This window comes from Hevea brasiliensis, unplaced genomic scaffold (assembly GCF_030052815.1).
Source record: "Hevea brasiliensis isolate MT/VB/25A 57/8 unplaced genomic scaffold, ASM3005281v1 Scaf1, whole genome shotgun sequence".
Taxonomy (NCBI): Eukaryota; Viridiplantae; Streptophyta; class Magnoliopsida; order Malpighiales; family Euphorbiaceae; genus Hevea; species Hevea brasiliensis.
This window is the reverse complement of record NW_026614585.1, coordinates 5,620,807-5,641,695: the sequence shown is the minus strand read 5'-3', so window position 1 is coordinate 5,641,695 and position 20,889 is coordinate 5,620,807. Positions and strand designations below refer to the sequence as shown.

Below are 20,889 nucleotides of genomic sequence, written 5' to 3'. Positions count from 1 at the left end.
TATTGTGACGCCTCCAGAGTTGGCCTAGGGTGTGTTTTGATGCAGAATGGAAAGGTAGTGGCTTATGCTTCAAGGCAGCTGAAGAGGCATGAGCAGAACTACCCCACCCATGATTTGGAAATGGCGGCTGTAATCTTTGCACTAAAAATCTGGAGACACTACCTGTATGGCGAAGTGTGCGAGATATACACCGACCACAAGAGTTTAAAGTACATCTTCCAACAGAGGGACTTAAACTTGAGACAGAGGAGATGGATGGAGCTTCTGAAAGACTATGATTGCACCATCCAGTACCACCCTGGGAAGGCCAATGTTGTAGCAGATGCCTTGAGCAGAAAATCTTCTGGCAGTTTGGCGCACATTTCAGTAGAGAAGAGACCGTTGATTCAGGAGGTACATGAGTTGATGGATCAAGGTTTAATCCTAGATCTTTCAGATGAGGTGGTACTGATAGCTCACTTTTAAGTGAGGCCAGACTTGAGGGACAGAGTTAGAGTTTCACAGCAAATAGACCAACAATTGATGAAGATCAAAGAAAGAGTACAAAGGTGAAGGTGGTGAGTTTGGGTTTGCCAATGATGGCGCCCTAGTGCAAGGTTCTAGGATATGTGTGCCCGATGTGGACAATCTCAGAAATGAAATCATGCAAGAGGCACACTACACACTTTACAGTGTCCATCCAGGTTCCACCAAGATGTACCATGATGTGAAAGATAGCTATTGGTGGAATGGCATGAAGAGAGACATCGCAGACTTTGTGTCCAAGTGCTTGACTTATCAGAAGGTGACGTTTGAACACCAGAGACCGTCGTGAAGCGCAAGAGCTCCCTATCCCGAATGGAAGTGGGAAATGATCACTATGGATTTTGTGGATCGGGTTGCCTCGTACCACGCGAGGATATGATTCGATATGGGTAATTGTAGACCGCTTGACCAAATCGGCTCACTTCTTACCAGAAGACTACATACTCTGTGGCACAGTATGCTCGGCTCTACATTCGAGAAATAGTCAGATTGCATGGAGTTCCGACTTCCATAATATCTGACAGAGGGCCCCAGTTCACTTTTCAGTTTTGGAGAAAGTTGCAGGAGGCACTTGGCACACAATTGAACTTCAGTACAGCTTTCCACCCTCAGACAGACGGACAGTCCGAAAGGACAATCCAAACACTGGAAGACATGCTTCGCATGAGTGTCTTGGATTTTGGAGGTCAATGGGATGAGCAGCTAGCTTTGGTGGAGTTTGCCTACAACAACAGTTATCACTCCAAAGATAGGGATGGCACCCTATGAGGCACTATATGGAAGAAAGTGTAGGTCTCCTCTGTGTTGGACCGACATGGGGGACGCGAAGGTGCATGATGTAGACCTAGTGCAGTACACTTTAGAGGTAGTTCCTTTAATCGAGGAACGAGGCGACTTTTCAAGAGATGTAAGAGTTATGCAGACCCCAGACGGAGGGATGTGGAGTTTGCAGTGGGCGACTATGTATTCCTGAAGGTATCTCCAATGAAGGGAGTCATGAGATTCGGAAAGAAGGGCAAGTTGGCACCTCGGTATATCGGACCTTTTGAGGTTACTGATAGAGTTGGAGCAGTTGCCTACCGGTTGGAGCTACCACCCAACCTTTCTCACGTTCATCCCGTGTTTCACATCTCCATGCTCAGGAAATACATTCCCGATCCTTCTCATGTACTGCAGCCGGATGTGATAGAGCTAAAAGAGAACTTGACATTTGAGGAGCAACTCAGCCAGAGTGGACTTCCAAGTGAGACTGCGAAGATCAAAACAGATCCCTATGGTTAAGGTTTTGTGGAGGAGTCAGTCAGTGGAAGAGTGCACCTGGGAGTCAGAGCGGGACATGCGTAGCAAGTACCCTTACTTGTTCAATGTATAATCATGTACTTTATTCTGCCTTGTGTAAAAATTCGAGGACGAATTTTCTGTAAGGGGGGAAGAATGTAACACCCCAAATTTTATTATTTATGAGTATTTTTGGTATTTTAATTTTATTTGAATTTTAGGAATTTTTTTGAGATTTTTCGGATTTTAAAAATCGGGTTCGATTTTCCGAAAATATAAACTTTGATGATTTTTAAAAATTAATTTAAAGACCACGTGGCAAAACTAAAAATATATTTGGAGTCTACGTATTTTTCTGAGTTTTCGGGAATTTTTTCGGAATTTTTGGACCTCGTTTTCGGTCCCGAGGCAGAGTAAAAATTCAAAATTTTGTATTTCGAATCGAACCGGCCGACTCGAACCGGACCGGATCGGACCGGTCGAATCGGACCGGTCTCTTCTCTTTCTTCCTCTTCCTCCCCGCGACGCTCTCCCTTCTCTCTCTCTTTTCTCTCTCCTCCTCCCACGGCCACCACCGCCTCCCCTACGTCCTCCCCTCGCCGCCTCCCGGCCTGAGCAATGGGAAAATGCCGCGAAGGTCCGCGCCACGCTTTAGCTTCCTCGGCCAATCCGGCCGATCCGGTCCACCGATTGGACCGGTCTTATGTCCAAAACCATCTACTCGAGAGCTTTCCATAGACACCAAGAACGCCGAAATCCATCGAGCGGATTGTCCGATTTTAGCTCGGGAAGATTTTAGCCCATTTCGACTTTTGGGCTAGATTTCAAAACCGTGAATCACGAGAAAACCGAGGCCACCAGCACGCTCCATTCGTCTAGAGCTTCGCAACGACATAAATTTCGAATTTTTCCGACACCGTTTTTCGGTGGGTCCCACGGAACTTCGCAGTGTATTTTCGAGCATTAAATGAGCTTAGAAAATTCTGAAAAATTTATGTACTAACCCCCGTGTTATGGGCTTCATGTAGGTATCCTCGATTCGCGGAAATTCGACAATTGACCTGTCTACAAATTTGGGCGCATGGCATTCACGGAAAAGTCTCCGGTGGGCGAGGTTTTGGCTAGCCCCCATTGTCGACGTCCCAGCTGCGTTCAAGTCGGAATCGGCAAAGGTAAACCCGAACCTTATTTTTACGTAATTTTCTAGTGCTTAAATAGGATTAAAAATCCATAAAATATTCGTGGTAGCTTAGAAAATTACGATTCTTTTTGCAATAGCTTAGTAATATTGCTAAGGACCGCAGGGCAAAGTTTTATAATTTTTAGAGCTTGTTTGGGCAGATTTTGCAAAAATGATCAATAATAAGGACTAAATTGAAAATTTGCGTATTGTGATTGATGACTGATTTGATGGGCCCAGGAGGGGCTGTGTGATATGATTGAACTGTTGATATGTGGATTGTGAATATAGAAGTGCGTTTTTAGCCCTTTTGCAGGTCGGGTAGGTCCTAGGTATAGGGGAGACTCTGCCGGATTTTCGGCACGACTTAGGACGTACTTGATATTTTTCTTTGTTGTATTGAGTCAAATTTATTAAATAGATGTAATGTAATTGTCAGGTGAGCCGGGACAGCCTTCTTCCTCCGCCCAGCCGCCACAGTAATTTGTCGTCAAGTCTGTGAGTAAAATATTAATTTTAACTGTAATTTCGATATTATTATATGTTCAGCATGCCCATGCATCACTTATATGCATATATTTATGTAGTTAAACTCTAGGCACGAATTATGTTGCATTGATAACTGTTAATGTGCCATGAGTGTTGTTGTGGTAATTTGGAGCAGTGTGCGTGCGTTGGCGTGCGTGTGATGTGGTGTGGACTATGGATAGGACGGGTAGACACGGCTTGAGTTCTTCGCTGGGACCCGGTCCTTCGGGGTAGACACGGCTTGAGTTCTTCGCTGGGACCCCGATTTGGTATTTAAGTGGAAGTCCGAGCTGAGTTCTTCGCTGGCACCAGGTTGGATTTAAGAGAGCTGTATAGGGGATCAGCTCCCATATATTATGAATGATGTTACAGGGTGCGTGAGTGCTCCAAATTACCTTTTTGATGCTATGATGTGAATATGATGTTGATGTTGCATTTCACTCTACAGGTTGCATTAGTTTCAGATAGTTATAGAGATTATAGTTAAGATTGATATTTTACTCTCTGAGTCGAACGCTCACTCCTGTTCAAAAATTTTTACAGGCCACAGGAGGATATTTTGTTCTGGGTTAACCTGCTTTTCTACCTCGCAGGTTGTTTATCAATATTGTGTAATTTTAATTACTCCTAGAATTTCCGCATGTGTTAGCAGTATTTATTTGAATTTGGTCTGTAATATTTTTATCATGTTGGACCTGTAAACTTAAATATGTTATGCATGTTGATGGATTGGATGAGGGAGCTGAGCTCCCATTTATTTTATGTTGATGAGTATGTGGAGGGTGAGCTGAGCTCCCCAATTGAGTATTTATTGTGTTTACAGGTCGGGTGAGTCAGAAACTCCCCGTTGGAAAGTCCATTTTATGGCCGGACTCTGTCCGTTTGTTTTCTTGAAATTGGGCCCAAATGGGCCTTAGAGTTGGGTTAATGAATAGTTAAGGCTTACTACGGGCCTCGGAGGCTTTAAGCTGGCCCAGGTCCTAGTGCCGGTCCGGCCCATAGGTTGGGTCGTGACAACAATACTAAGAAAACAAAAATAACAACAAAAAGAAAATATAATATAATTAAGATATAGTTATCTCATATACAATAACCCAAAATATAATTGAAACATTAATATACTAAAATTCCACAACACCAAAACTTACTTTGATATGATAATAATATATTTAAACAAATTTTTTAAATTACCAAGATATCAATATAATAACATTAAAATAATATTAAAGTCAATAAAATATAAAATAAAATAAACAAATAAATGAATAAAGAATCGGGTTATTACAGAACATTTTTTTTTTAATTCTATTCAAAACCTTAAAAACCATTCAGACCTCTCTAATAATAACAGCTACTTCTACCGATTGATAGCCATAGAGTGCTATAATTTCTTTTTATAAAACCATAATTTTACTTATTTATTTTAAATAGAATTTATGTGTCATATATTTTAATATTCTTTTTTATATATATCACAATAAGATTTTTCCATATTAAAAATGAATTTTTCAATTTGTAATCTAGAAATATCCTTTTGTAAAATTATTTATAAACAGATTACAAAATGGAATAATCAGTTTTTAAAAATCTTGTTTATAAATTTTTTACAAATGAATTTTTAATTCGTTTATATTTACAAACGGATTTAGAAACAAAATATTCGTTCGTATTATCAATGGATTCCAAGCATATTTGTAAATTGGAAGAAAAATTAAAAAAAAAATAAATTTTAAACTGTTTGTGATTTACAAATGAATTTTCAATCCTTTTATATTTTAAAAAAACAAATAAAAAAATATTAATGGATATTAAATCTGTTGCTATTTTAAATAAATAAATATATATATATATATATATATGAACAAAATATTGATTTATTAATAAAGAAATTTTACTACTAAAAAAATCTACACTAATATTATTAAAAATAATTTACCAATAGAAATCGGAAATAATAATAATTTATCATAAATATATTATAATGAAATTACTACAAAATAATTTTACAAAAACTTATAGAAAAACAATATAATTTATAAAATCACAACAATAATTTTTTAAGAAAAAATTATATTTGTTGAAAATATTAAAAATACACTATTTTATAACTAAAAGAACATTATAAATAAAAAGAGATGAGAGATGAGAAAATGATAAAAAGATGAGAAAAAATAATGATGAGAAAAAGATGATATATATAAAATAAAGAGTGAGGTTAGAAAAAAAAATATACAAAAATAAAATGAAGATGAGAAAAAGAAAAAAAAATTGAAGTAAAATAGGAGAATGAGAGTGAAATAGGAGAAAAAATAAAATGGGAAGAAGAAATGAGAAAATAAAAGTAAAAAAAATAAGGTGGTTTACGCTATTTTTATAATGTAAATTATAAATAAATTTATAATTTAAAAAAATAATGGCAGGCTTCTTTCTTCAAAAATTTATTAATTAATTCAAAAATTCATTTATAATTTGTTAATAAATTTAGAAATTCGTTTAAAATTCATTTATAATTTGCAAATAAATTTTGAAATTCATTTATAAATTTAACAATATTTTTATAGTATTTATTGGAAATTCATTTGTAATTAGAAATAGAATAAATCCATTTGTATATCAGTAAATTCTTATAGTGTATGGGCTGGCTATCATTTTTGGTCAAGATTGAAGCTAAGAAATTGAATTAATAAGGTCAAAAAAATATTTTTTTTTTCTCAATTCAAACGAAAAGAACATTGTATAAAAATGATAAACTATCGAGAAAAACATATTAATAAGAATAGAGTACAAAATTAAAGAAAAATAATTTTATAAATTAATAAATGAAAATGATTCCTTTAGATTTAAGCATCCTAAGCATTTCGATATTAATCTCATTAAAATCACTGTTAAGCTCTTTAAATTATAAATTTATGATTACATGAAATAACACTTTTTTATAATAGTGTAAATAATTTTTTTTGTAATATTATCCTATTTTTTTGAAATATATTATCCATATTTAAAATATTATTTATATTCAAAATATTTATATTATATTTCCCATAAAAATAGAAAAGAAAGACAAAATTAATTGATAAAAAAAAAAGAGATGAGAAAGAGGAAAATGTTGTCATTCTTGTAAATATTTTATTTTTTATTTTCATAAACATGATTGTTGTGAATATGTATGAAAATGATAATAAAACAAACAGTTAAGGCTTACTTTTATTTATATATATATATATATATATACTATTAAATGAAAAAACAAATTAAAAAAAATCTTCATTATTTATCTTTTTTATTTAATGGTACATCAATCTTTGTATAATTATTTATAAATTCTCCACAAAAATAAATCAATTTAAAAATAAATAAAACTATTCAGTTCGATTTAATTTAACTAATTTTTTTTATTTAAAATTTAACTGAATCGAAATAATTAAATTTTTTATAATATAAAATCAAATCGAACCAAATTATTTTAAAAATCAAATTAAATTATCAAATTAAAATGGTTCAATTTCGATTTATTTGATTTGAACAAAATAATACTCACCCCTAAGCATAGGCAAAACTCACTCCACCGATAATACTACATAACACAACCAAAGCAAAACACAAGCCTAGACATGGCTAAACCAGAGAAGATCAACAAAAGGAAACCCATAACCACAGAGAGCACTTTAAGAGTCGCCCCCCTGATCTGTCGCCTAAGAAGAAAATGAGCCCTTAATGGTTTGAGCTTCTGATGCTGAGCCACCCAGCGAGGAGAGCAGAGCCAACATCAACTAGAACACTGAACGACACAGGGACCTACCACCATCAGCTTTTTAATCCCTACTGGTTACCATCCTCAGCTAAACAGGCCACTGCTTCTCAGATCTAGCCATGGCAAACTCCTAACCAGATGCCCCAAGATCTGGCAAACAAGACAAACAAAGCATAACTATGGACAACTAAACTGGAAAAAGAGGAGGGGAACCCTTTACCAGGTCGGACAAACCACCATCCCTTGCCCAAAGGGCAAGGAAGGCGACCAAAAAGAGAACTCGACTGACTTGAGACTGAAAAGGAAAAGAAACTATAATGAGATTTTCTTGCTAGAGAAAGCGTCCAGTTTTCACTCTCTTTGTAATAAAAAATATTCTATATTTAATTAATAATAATCAACTACAAACAAATTAATACTAATAGAATACTATAATTACAATAATCAGCGGGAATTGTACGCTTTATCTAATGACAATTAATTTAGATCCACACACAGCATCAACATTATAAATGATTTTTCCTGTAAATTAATGCAATCGGCAATGAAACAAAGAAAAGCTAATGTAATGAGTGATAAGGCATGTAAGCTATACATAATAGGACAATCATCATACATCTGCCCTCATACCTAACAACATCACAATAAAATTTTACATTTTTATCTTACTCGATGCATAAATATTTATATTAATATTTAAAAATTAAAAAAATAAATTATAAAATATTACTCTCCAACATTTTCGAGTTCAACAAGACAAAATAAAAACAGATTGAGTATATTTCAATATTATTTATTTTTCATACAATAATTTATTTATATTTATTGTTTTTTAAAATCGTTATAGGAAAATAAGCTTGTGGTGTGTATTTGGGTGAGGACCTTGGGTTGGAGTTGGAGTTGAGTGGCTGGCCGGCCTCTTGCTTCCCTTAAAGGAGTGTATATGACCTTCACGCACGTCAGGTGCATTTGTAATTTTCCTCCATCAAAGGGGAAACTCGAAAGCTACCTCCCTCATTCCAACTCTTTCCTTTAACTACAAATTTTCAAACGTGTTACGTACGAATATGGACTTCACTACATGTCGCCATTTTCATTAAAATATTATTATTATTATTAATTTTTTTTTTCATAAAAAAATAAAATTTAAGGTAAGGTGTGTGGTCATTGTCTTTACAACATTATCTTGTCGGTTCGAAATTGACCCATTTTTCTCATGAGATGAGATATATCATTTAAGCATCCATTGGATCTCTATTTTTTTTTTTTTTTTGCGAAATGGAAGATTTTATTCATATAATGAGATTATATATAGAAGTAAAACCTATAAAATAAAAAATACCAGTTTGTTTATACATCTATACTCATAGAAAAAAGAAAAAAAATATAAATTTTTTACATCTTTTTTTACATGCACAAAAATACGTTAATTCTAAGCAGATCGATCAAAATTTTCTCTACCGTATATAACATAGTAGCATAATATAAACTCACCTTAATATTTACTTGAAAATTTTCTCATACAACAAGTAAGCTAGAACAATAATCTTTAAAAAAATGTGAAGATGGTTTTTTTTTTTAATTTTTAAAAATTTCATTAAGAAGATAAAAAAAACTAAATAAATCTGTGAATTTGAAAGAAATATTTTTATTAACTAAGAAAATAAATATCAGTCAAGGGAAGGCCAACAGCCCTTGAGTCAGGTTACAAGAGAAGTGTACTAAGGACAATGTAAAGAAATTTAGATAACTTAGAAATAGAGGTCTAAATAACATGTTAATATTTTTTTTTAATAGAAATAAAAGACAAATAATTAAGAAGCAAATTACCTATTTGACATATTACATTTTTTTTTAAAGTAATAACAGAAAACAGTAAAATAAATTAAAAAGAGGATAACTTTAGATACAGTATAAATAAGGAGTTCATAAAGCAGTGAATATGAGAGGCAATAAGAGAATATTGAAAATAATGATGACAAGAAGGTTAAAAAATCATGAGTATTGAAAATATAAACAAGTAAGGTTTATAATCTGTTTGGTAAAAGGTTAAGAAATTAAAATTTAAATATTATTTTTATAAATTTTAATTTTTAAAGGTATTTGGTATAAATTTAATAAGGGTTAACTGTTATTTTATAACTTTTAAATCCTCATTAATATTGTTTGGATTCTTAAAGAAATTAAGTTAATTTTTCAACTCGTTAATATTATTATCTTTTTTAGAAATTAAATGCTAAATTTAGAGAGTCTAAGTTAATAATTACTCTCGTTAAAAGTTAAAATTTATAAGTATAATATTTAATCATTAATTTTTTAATATTTTACCAAACACATCCTAAAGAGAATAATTATAAACATAGTTTCTAATGGTTAATATTTAACTTCTCAAAGGGTATAAATATTAATAAAGTGAAAAATTAATATAATATTTTAAAATATCTAAACAATATTAATAAGCAGTTAAAAATTATAAGAATAATAATTATTCTTATTAATCTTGTACCAAATACTTTCTAATTTCTTTAAGTATCAAAATAATATTAATGCATTAATTTAATGAGTCTTTAGCTATCATTTATGGGCTTTGTCTAGGAATATTAATTAATTATTATAGTAATTATTAACTATTTTAATAATTATTAATTATTTTATTAATTATTAATAATTAATTATTTATATGATAATTTAAAATAAAATTATTTAATAAAAAAATTATTAAATTAATTATTAAATATAAAAAATAGTAATATTATCATATTGATTTAATTAAAATATTTTTTTAATATTTAAAAATTAAAAATAAAATTTTTAAATATTAATATAAATATTATATTATTAAATAATATAAATAAAAAAATATTTTAAATAAAATAAAAATAATAGACACTACTTAAAAAGTTCTACCTTATAAAACTACTTAGTTTGAGACGTGTACAAGGCGCATTTAATAACTCTGTTCTCCACACCATCAACAAGCTGGCTTATCAAATAACCCACTTGATCTCTGATAAGATGCGAATATGAGGTGGTATGTACGACCTATGTCTCAATAGAATCACACTATGCATTCATAATGCAACTGGGTGGAAATAACAATAGCAATTCAAAAAAAGGATAGAAATAACAATATATTATTAATTTAAAATATTTTCTTTTAAATCATTGAAGTTAAAATTATTTACTATTTTTCACGGTCTTTATTGATTACAGTCTGTCTAAATTTGAACATTAATTGTAAAATATGGCCTACTTGCACCTCCACATATTGCTTTGTCTTATTTCACATAAATAAGCCACAACTTGCATCCAATCACCATTTTTTGATGTTATTCTCTTCTTTATGAGTATAAAATGATAGATTTAAATATTAAATTTATAAAATAAAAAGAGCATTGAGTATATTAATTAATTACTATTTTGATTGTTAAATCAATAATAAGATTTAGATTATAAATAAATATGTTTGATTATATCTAATAGCTCCTACATAAACTTTTAGTAGTGTAAATTCATATTAGAATTAAGAATTTGTAATTGCGTAGATTAAGAGTCTATTTTGTTTAAGAGTCCTTATGAAATGAAATTCTGTCTAGATGATTATCTCGGGGTTTTATTTTTTAATATAATCTAAGCATCCAGAGATATATTTAGATGAGTAACTCTTTATTTGAATGTCTGAGTATCTTGCGATTGCTTATATCAACTTTAGACTTTGGCACTTATTACTCAATTATCTGTTACTCATTTTCAGGCATTATTTTGATAGTTATAACATTATTTTTAAATAAAATAATATATATATACATATATATATATATTAAAAATTATTGTGTTATATTTTAATAAAGCAATTTGATTTAAACAAATGAATTTAATTATAGAAAAATATATAAATTTTATACAATTTTTTTATAGACAATAACAAATTCAAATTAATTTATACACCAATTAAAATTATTTTAAAATAAATTTAAAAGCTCGTTCTTAAATTTAATTTATATTTAAGAAAAAATTATATGCTAAATATAAAAAAAAAATCAGTGTAGGTATTCATGAATGAATATGTTGTTAGAAAGTGACAATGACAATGGGGTGTGATCCTTGGTGTTGCTAGATTTTGACAATTGAGATAGGAACCGTCAATGGCCACTTGCTAAGCATATTGTTAGAAATTTGGCCACTGAAAGCTTCAGAGTTGAGTCTAATCAAGTTGACAAATTTGAATTTGAATTATTACCTAAATTAACAATCTCATTCGCCAAGCTAAAAGATAATGAATGATTAAAGCGTGTTCATCTTCCACTTTTCTTTTCTTTTTTTTAAAAAAAAAAAAAATCAAATTACCAGTAAGTTATTAAAATTATTTTTAAAGTTAAAATATCCCCCACTCTCTCATTCTTCATTAGCCATTTGTCTAGTCACTGTTGAGTATTTTTATCGGTAATTATTATTTTTATAAGTAATTTTTTATTTTTTTTTTAATTTATTTTATATTATTTCTAATGATTTTTCTCTTTATGATAGATATGTGTTTATTCTTAATCTATTTTTATTGATAGATATGAATTTTATTTTTTTCTTTAAGAGAATTTATTGTCTATTTTTTATGAAAATTTGATATTTATTTTTTTGCAAGAATTTATTATTTTTCCCATTATGAGGATTTATTATTATTATTTTTTATCATGGAGTTATTAGGTATTTTATTTTATTATTTGAGTAAAAATATAATGATAGTAAGTATAGATTTTCTCTTTATGAAAATATCATAATTTTATAATTTTCAAATCAGACTAAGAAAATAAAAGTCAAACAATGATAGATTATCACCGACTGTAGTATACATCTCACCAAATGGGCAAATGGAATGCTCTATTAATATGATCAAGTGTTTTGAATCAAGATTATTATTTTATATTATATATAAGTAGTTTATCTTAAATTTTTTTATGCAAAATTATAATAATATGGAACTTTGTACTTAATATTTACGTTTTATATAATTTAATGAAATATCTATCTTCTTTTTTTAAATATTTTTAAAGTCATAAATTTATAATTCCAAACTTCAAAATCAAATTAATTAATTAGAGTTTGAAGTTTCAATGTTGATACAAAATATAATAAAATAAAAAAAATTAGGAGTTTTAGTTTAACATACACAATTTTTTTTAGAAGATAACATATATAAAATTAATATAGAGAGAGAAAGATGCAATTTTTTTTTTTAACTTTTATTTTGCAGTTAAAAATTGCACTATAATTGAGATGATTGAGATCCATTATTTGCTCACATAAAATGAACTAATATGTATGGAGCCTGGAGATTGGATAGAAAATTCCTTTTCTTTTTTTTTTTTCAATAAAAATATATTACTATATATATATATGTACCTTTTTTATTTAATTTTTTATTTTAATTTCTTGATGGGATTTTTATTGAATCTTTCTTCAACTTGTGTTATTATTTTATGAAAATTTTGTTTTTTTTTTTGAATTCCTTAAAATTTTAATTAAGATATTAAATTCATAATGATGATAATATTTTTATCAATATTTAAGAAATTAAACTTGTTTAAAATATGAAAATCAACTTATAATTTATAATATTTATCAAATAAAATATTTTTTCATTAAGCTTCGAATTTAAATATTTTATCGATATATAGAATTAGAGAATATTAAAGAAAGTATTACTTTTCAGTAAATTTTATATTATTTTTATATTTTTAAAAATTAATAAAATAAACTTTTATCCTTATAAATGAAATTTTTTTATCTATATTATACATAAATATATGAAGCAGGGTGATATTAATTTTATCCAAATTACTTTTTATTTTTAAAATTAACTATAATTATATTTTATTATTTAAATTAATTTTAATATTTATATAAATTTAAAATTCTTAATTTTAGAGTCGATATAAATTTAAAATTTTCAATTAAATATAAAATTTTATAAGAAGTAATTAATTAAAATAATAAATGAATAAATAAAAAATAAAAAATATTATTAATCAATCTATTATTTATAAAAATATTAAAAAATATATATTTACAGCGACAGATAAATAATATATTGCCAATAATACATATTAAACACAACGACATGTAGCTAATATGTATAAATTCATCACTAATACTATTTAGCGATAAAAATATGTGTTGCCAATAATTTTAGCAATTAGTGATTTCTAAACATTATCTTCACAAATCTTTTAGTAACAAAAAATTTGTCACTAAATTCTTTATGATACCGATTCTATAATATTCTATATTGTCACTAATAATTTTTAACGATGAAATATTTATTATTAAACATCTAATAATTTCATTTTTTAATATTACAATAATTAATATAAATTAAAATTTTAATATTATTTTAATAATAATTATACTTATACTAAAAATATATTATGATTCTTAATATAGTAATTTTATAATTATAATCTTATAAGTATTATTAATTCATTAAAAATTATTTAATTTATTTTAATAAAAAAATTAATATATATATATTTAATTAAATAAAAATTTAGCGTTAGCTACATTTTAAAATTAAGAATTTAAATTTTTAATCAAATTTAAGTAGATAAATTATATATATATATTAATAAATAATAAAAATTCATTCAATTATTAATTTAACTTTTCTACATATATTGTTGTATTTTTTTCTAATAATTAATTTATAAATATGAAAATATGAATAGAAGAATTTTGGGAAATGGTCAAATTATTTTATTATTTTTTAATTTATAATAAATAATAATTTATATATAATCTCATTATAAATCTTATTTCAAAAAATACTTAATACTAACTCATAAACAATTCAAAAAATTACGAGAGTTCAAATTATATTTACAACAACACACACATATAGTTAAACATAAAAAATATTAAACTCTAATTCATTATGTGCCATATTCTTTTTTCTAATAAATGATTATTTAATAAATTAATATTTTATTAAAATTCTTTTTTTTAAACACACTCTAATTGAAATTCTTTATACCATTAATTATTATAAAAAATTAATTGATTATTCATAATAATAATATTTATTATTATATTTATTTGTTGTATAATATTAATAAAATTATATATAAATAAAATTAAATTATAAATATTAATAACAAACACAAATAATGTGTGTATCGCGTTAAATAAAAAAACTAGTTTCCCTAAAAAGAATTCATCATAATAAGAAAAAGATGGGGAAAGAAAAAGGAGAAAAGTGGAAGTGGAAGGGCTAATTTTAAAAAGATTTTTAAGAGAAGGGCCAAAAAGCAAAAAGTGAAGAAAGGGACGGTGGAAATGCACCGTACAGATAAGGTGGTATGGATCACCACACAGATTTGATTATAGAATTGTCCAATTGTGATAGATGCATGGTAGGTCCTTTTTTATTTTATTTTATTTATCGTCAAATATCAAAATAAATTATATTATTATTATTAATCATTTCCATAGAAAATAAAAAGAGAAAATTACATAAATTCATAAAGAAGTGAATGGATATGAAAGAATCATCTTTACAGCTCAGAAAATAGCTAAAATCCAAGAAAAAATAAGCGAAGAGACACTGTCGACTCATGGCCGCCCTTAAATCAAATTGCAAAGAGAGCGTACGTCTACAGAGACAGAGAAAGCAGGCCTCCACTAGCTCTGAATAAGTTGTTATCATTATTAGGAGTAAAGAAAGCCTGTTGATGGATCAAAATAGAATGTGCATCCGTACAAGCATGGCGAGCACATTAGAATAATCTGTATCAATGACGTTGCTTATCAAGTTCAACCTTTGGTATGTACGGTGCACCACGATTTTCGTGCTTATCCACATGTTTTATCATTTTCTTCTCTTTCTTTCCTTCTTTATTTCTTTTTCTCCTTTTCTTCAGTAAGGCTTTCCGTGTCCTGCTTGAAATCAAAATCCTAATGAATAAAATTAAAATTAAAATTAAAATTAAATTAATTAAAATTAATATTAAATTAAATTGAAATTGATGAGTTTAATTAAATAGATTTTTTAATAAAATGAATAAATTAAAAAAAATCAACGATTAAAATTAAAACTAAAATCAAATTGAAATAAAGAGTATAAGGATGAGAACCGTAAAATTTTCATAAAAATACTCTATATGAACTCGAACTCAAACTTGAACTCGAATTCAAATTCAATCAATATTCATACTATTAAAATTTATTTTAAATTTAATTAAAATTTATTTTAAATTTAATTAAAATTTATTTTTAATTATCTAAATTCATTTTAAACATAATTATTATTGTTCGAATAATATTTGAATCTATTTACTTTTATATATTTTAATTAATATTCAATATAAAAAAGTTTAATTAATCATTTATATTTTAAAAATTTTATAAAATATTTAAATTCTATTGTTGACATCATGAGCTCAAAGGAGTATAGATTTAAATGATAACAAAACTCAACTAGAATCAAACTAACTTTATTTTAAGTGTTGTGCTTCTCTAAGGATAAAAAAAGATTCATGGAGTTGATGATAAACTTGCGTTTTAAAGAAAAGATGATATCCTAAGATATCACAAGATGAATCAAATACAAAAAAAAAGAAAAGATTACCTTTCAAGGTGTATTGAAGATCAAAATTGAAGGTACACATAGTTTAAGAATAATTTAAAGAATTTAGGAATATGTGTAAAAAGATTTGAGGAGTAGAAGCCAATGATACTTATTTTTAATCCCTCAAATTCTTATCCTAAGTTTTCAAAACTTGTTTTTGAATCATCAATGGCCTAAAAGTATTTTATTATAATTTGGTGTGAAGTTTTAAAGTTTTCAAAGTTATGCAGAAAAGTTTTCTTGATATGCTAATTGGTTTGCTACTGATTATGGTATGCTAACAGGTTTGCTAACTGTCTCAACTTTGCACAACATCGCAGAAAACGATAAAATAACAGCTATTTTCTTGAAATTTAAAATTGTAACGTTCAAATAAGTTCTCAAACGGTTATATATGATCCAAAGCTATAAATACACTTACCCTTGGCCATTTTGCACTTAATGAAAGATTATCTATTGTTCCTAACCTTTTAAGATCATTAAAACTTTCATTCAAAGTGCTCAAATTGTTTTCATTGCTTATCATTGGCTTACCTACTCATCTCTTCTTTATAGATTCTATTGTATTGAGTGAGATTGAGTTTTAAATACCTTCTTAGCATTTGTGAGAGATCATACAAGTACCTATTGAAGCTTGATTGTGAAAAGTGTTTGAGATAACACTTGGTAAAAGTGTGAAGCTACTTGTAAAAGCTTTGGTATGAAGATTTATAAAGGGCTTTTGTCTCTTGCCTTTAAAAGAGAAAATTAGTTGAGTGGAGACTCAAAGTGGGATCTTTGAGAGAGTGGATATAGGCTAATTAGGCCGAACCACTATAAAAATTTAGTGTTCAATTCTCTCAACCTTTACTCTTTAAATTTATGCATATTTATTTTTGGTTGAATTATTTTAATTAAGTTGAGAATTGATACTGTTTACTGTCAACACTGCTGCAAAATGAAAAATTTTATTTACTGTTGAATCTGCTGATATCTGATATAATTTGTCTACTGTTATATCTGCTGTCAACTGATATATTCTATTTACTGCTCTATTTGCTGTGCTGTGATTTTATTCAGATTACTGAAATTTTTACTTAGTGCAAATATATTATGTCAGATCAGTATACTGCATGTTTTTAAGTCAACTTTGTATAAACTAATTATTTGAGCAGTATCACACACATTTCACAGTAGAAAATTAGGTTGAACTAAGCTGTAATTTTTCAAAGATTTTGAGTAAGAACAAAAAAAATATTTTAGTTCAATTCACCCCCCTCTTTGATATATTTTGGGACATCAATTTGGTATCAGAGCCTGTTTCTCTTGCTTGAGGATTAGACACCTTACAGTGATCCATACACATGGCTAGTTCATCTAGTAACTCTGCTGGTATACCTACTCCCTTAGCAGAAGGTTATTCTAGACCACTACTTTTTAATGGCACAAATTACTCTTTTTGGAAAACTAGAATGAGAAACTTTATACAATCTGTTGATATTGATGCTTGGAGAATAATTAAAGATGGTCCTTATATTCCTTATAAAACTAGTGAAGGAACTGTGCAAATTCCTAAAGCTAAAGTTGAATTTGATGACAGTGATTGGAAGAAAATTTATACAAATGTCAAAGCTATTAACATTCTTAATTGTGCTCTTGATATTAATGAGTATAATCGTATTTCAGGTTGTCAAAGTGCAAAAGAAATATGGCACAAACTAGAAGTCACATATGAAGGAACCGATGAAAGGCAAACCTCCTCATCTGTGATTATGAGTTATTTGAGATGAAACCTGGTGAAACAATTGCTGAAATGAGTACCAGATTCACAGTTCTTGTCAATCTTCTAAAGGCTCTTGGAAAGAAATTTGAGGAACAAGAACTTGTAAAGAAAAATTTGAGATCTCTTCCAAAGTCATGGGAAGCAAAGACCACTGTTATTTAAGACATCAAGGATTTCAAAAAAGTACACCTATGATGAGCTAATTGGTTCTCTCATTGCACATGAGATGATTTACAAGAAAGATGAAAATGAAGGTGATCATAAGAAAAAGAAAGATATAGCCTTCATATTCGAAAAGTTTGATGAGAAAAAGAAAAGTGTTGCATTCAAAGCTAGTTCAAGTGATGACTCAAGTGCTTCAAGTGATGATGATGAAGATATGGCTATGATAGTCAAGAGGTTCAAAAATGCATTTAGAAAAGGTGGAAGCAAATACAAGAAGTTCACAAAGAAATATGCTTCAAAAACTCCAAATCACTCAAGGGAAATTGTTTGTTATGAGTGTAACAAACTAGGCCAAATCAAGCCGAAGTGTCCTACATTGAAGAAGAAAAACAAGTTTAGAAAGGATAAAAGTAAAAAGGCAATGGCAGCAACATGGAGTTATAGTGACTCTTCATCAAATAATGATGCAAGTGACAAAGATGTTGCAAACACTTGTATGATGGCAATTGAAGAAAAAGGTGAAAGCTCACACATTGAAGATAGTGATAATGAGGTAAACCTTGAACCTTCTAATGTTGATGAGTTAGAACTTGCATTTGTAAAGACATATGACAAATATAGATCTTTTAAAAAGAAATGCAAATTTTTGATACATGAAAATTGTGCTTTAAGATCAAAAAATATTTCTTTGAGTATGATTTTAAAGGAAAATGAATTTTACAAATCTCAAATGAAGCTGTTTAAAGAAGTTAATGATGAGCTTCAAAGATCAAAAGAAGTTTGTGAATAACTTCTTGAGAAAAATAGAATTCTTGAAGCAAAAGTTGAATCTTTGACAAGAGATTTAACTAAATTTATGAAAGGAAAAGAAACACTTGATGTACTTCTTGGGAATCAAAGATCCACAAATGAAAAATTTGGAATTGGTTATGATGGATTTATGCAATATGGAAAATAAAACCATTATTTTGTAAAAGCTTCATCTTCTTCTCAATCAAATATTACATGCTTTTATTACAATCATAAAGGTCATATGATTAATGCTTGTCCTATTAGGAAAGGAACCTTTTAGGCAAAGAAAGTGTGGGTGCCTAAAGGAACCCTACCTAATATTACTAAAATACAAGGACCCAAAGTTGCTGGGGTACCTAAGGACAATTAACTGATTTCAGGTCTGCCTAAGGAGTATGCTGGAAACAGAACACTGGTACATAGATAGTGGCTGCTTTAGGCTCATGACAGGGAATAAAGGCAAATTCTCCTCTCTTACTTTGAAAGAAGAAGGTTATATCAAATTTAGTGATAAAAGTAAAGCTAAAATCATTGAATGTGGAACTATTGGTAAAAATCCTTGCATTGAGAATGTTGTATTAGTACAAGGATTGAAATATAATCTTTTAAGTGTTAGTCAACTTTGTGATAATAGTTTTAAAGTCATTTTTACTCCTACACACTACGAGATTCATGGAAATAATGTTATGTTTGCTGGTGCTAGAATAGATAATATTTACCTACTTGATTTAACAAGTCTTGAAGAAAATTGTGAAACATGCTTTATGACTCTTGATGATAGTGCATGGTTGTGGAATAGAAAATTAGGACATGCTAGCATGAGCACATTCGCTAAACTTTCTAGAAGAAATCTTGTTAGAGGCCTTTCAAAGTTAAGTTCTCAAAAAGAATTTCAATGCAAAGTATGTGCACTTGGTGAGCATACAAGATCATCTTTTAAATTAAAAAATATTGTAACTACGTTTAGACCATTGGAGTTATTGCATCTTGATCTTTTTGGTCCAATCACACCTAGAAGTCTAGGAGGGAAGGCATACACATTTGTAATTATTGATGATTTTTCAAGATTCACATGGACTTTCTTTCTTGCTCATAAAGATGAAACTTTTGATGTATTTGAATCTTTGTGCAAAAGAATTCAAAATGAAAAAAGGCTATTGTATTATATTTTTGAGGAGTGATCATGGAAAGAAATTCGAAAATAATTTGTTTCAAAATTTCTGTTATCAAAATGGTATTTATCATACTTTTTCAGCTCCTAGAACTCCACAACAAAATGGAGTTGTTGAAAGGAAAAACAAATCTTTACAAGAAATAGCAAGAACAATGCTGAATGAAAATAGTTTACCAAAATATTTTTGGGCAGAAGCTGTAAATACAACATGCTACATTCTAAATAGAGTTTCCATTAGAGCTATTTTAAAGAAAACTCCTTATGAGCTTTGAAAAGGAAGAAAACCTAATATTGCATATGTTCATGCCTTTGGTTGCAAATATTACATTTTGAATAACAAAGACAACAATCTCAAGAAATTTGATGCTAAATCTTGTGAAGGAATATTTCTTGGTTTTTCAACAAATAACAAAGCATATAGGATTTTCAATAGAAAAATCTTGACCATGGAGGAATCAATGCATTTACTTTTTGATGATGCTAACACTTCCTTGCAAAGGAAAGATTCTTGTGACGATGAAAATGAGCAGATTCTAAATTCCAAGAATTCAAATAAAGATGAGCTTGATCCAAAATAACTAGTAGAGGATGATCAAAATGACAAAGAAGAAGAACTTCCTTGTTCCACAAATGTTGAAATTCAAGAAGACTCCCAACCAAATGTAGAATAACTACAAATTGAGGAAGCTCAATATCAAAACATTCCACAAGAATGGAGGTACCATAGAAATCATTCCAAAGATGACATTCTTGATAGTCCATCATAAAGAATGATGACAAGAGCTCAACTTAGAAGATATTTTGGTAATGTTGCTTTTGTCTCTCAATTTGAATCCAAAACATATGATGATGCTCAAAATTATGAGAATTGGCTTCTTGCTATGCAAGAGGAACTAAATCAATTTGAAAGAAATAAAGTGTGGATACTAGTTTCTAAACTTAAAAAGCATTCTATTATTGAAACTAAATGGGTATTTAGAAATAAGATGGATGAAAAAGGGCATGTAATTAGCAATAAAGCTAGACTAGTAGCTCAAGAATACAACCAAGAGGAAGGTATTGATTTTGATGAAACCTTTGCTTCGGTTGCTAGAATTGAAGCTATTAGAATGTTGTG

At 28.6% G+C, this 20,889-nt stretch overlaps 1 long non-coding RNA gene across 2 annotated transcripts; it reads left to right on the top strand.

Annotated features, from left to right (window-relative positions):
• The first annotated feature begins 2,957 nt into the window (after positions 1 to 2,957).
• Positions 2,958 to 4,318, top strand: LOC131176349 (uncharacterized). Of its 2 annotated transcripts, XR_009146453.1 has the most exons (3): positions 2,958 to 2,975; positions 3,423 to 3,481; positions 4,055 to 4,318. It is a non-coding gene; the product is annotated as an uncharacterized LOC131176349 (long non-coding RNA). The 2 variants fall into 2 exon arrangements; XR_009146452.1 differs by lacking the exon at positions 2,958 to 2,975 and having other exon boundaries at positions 3,197 to 3,481.
• Positions 4,319 to 20,889: the final 16,571 nt, after the last annotated feature.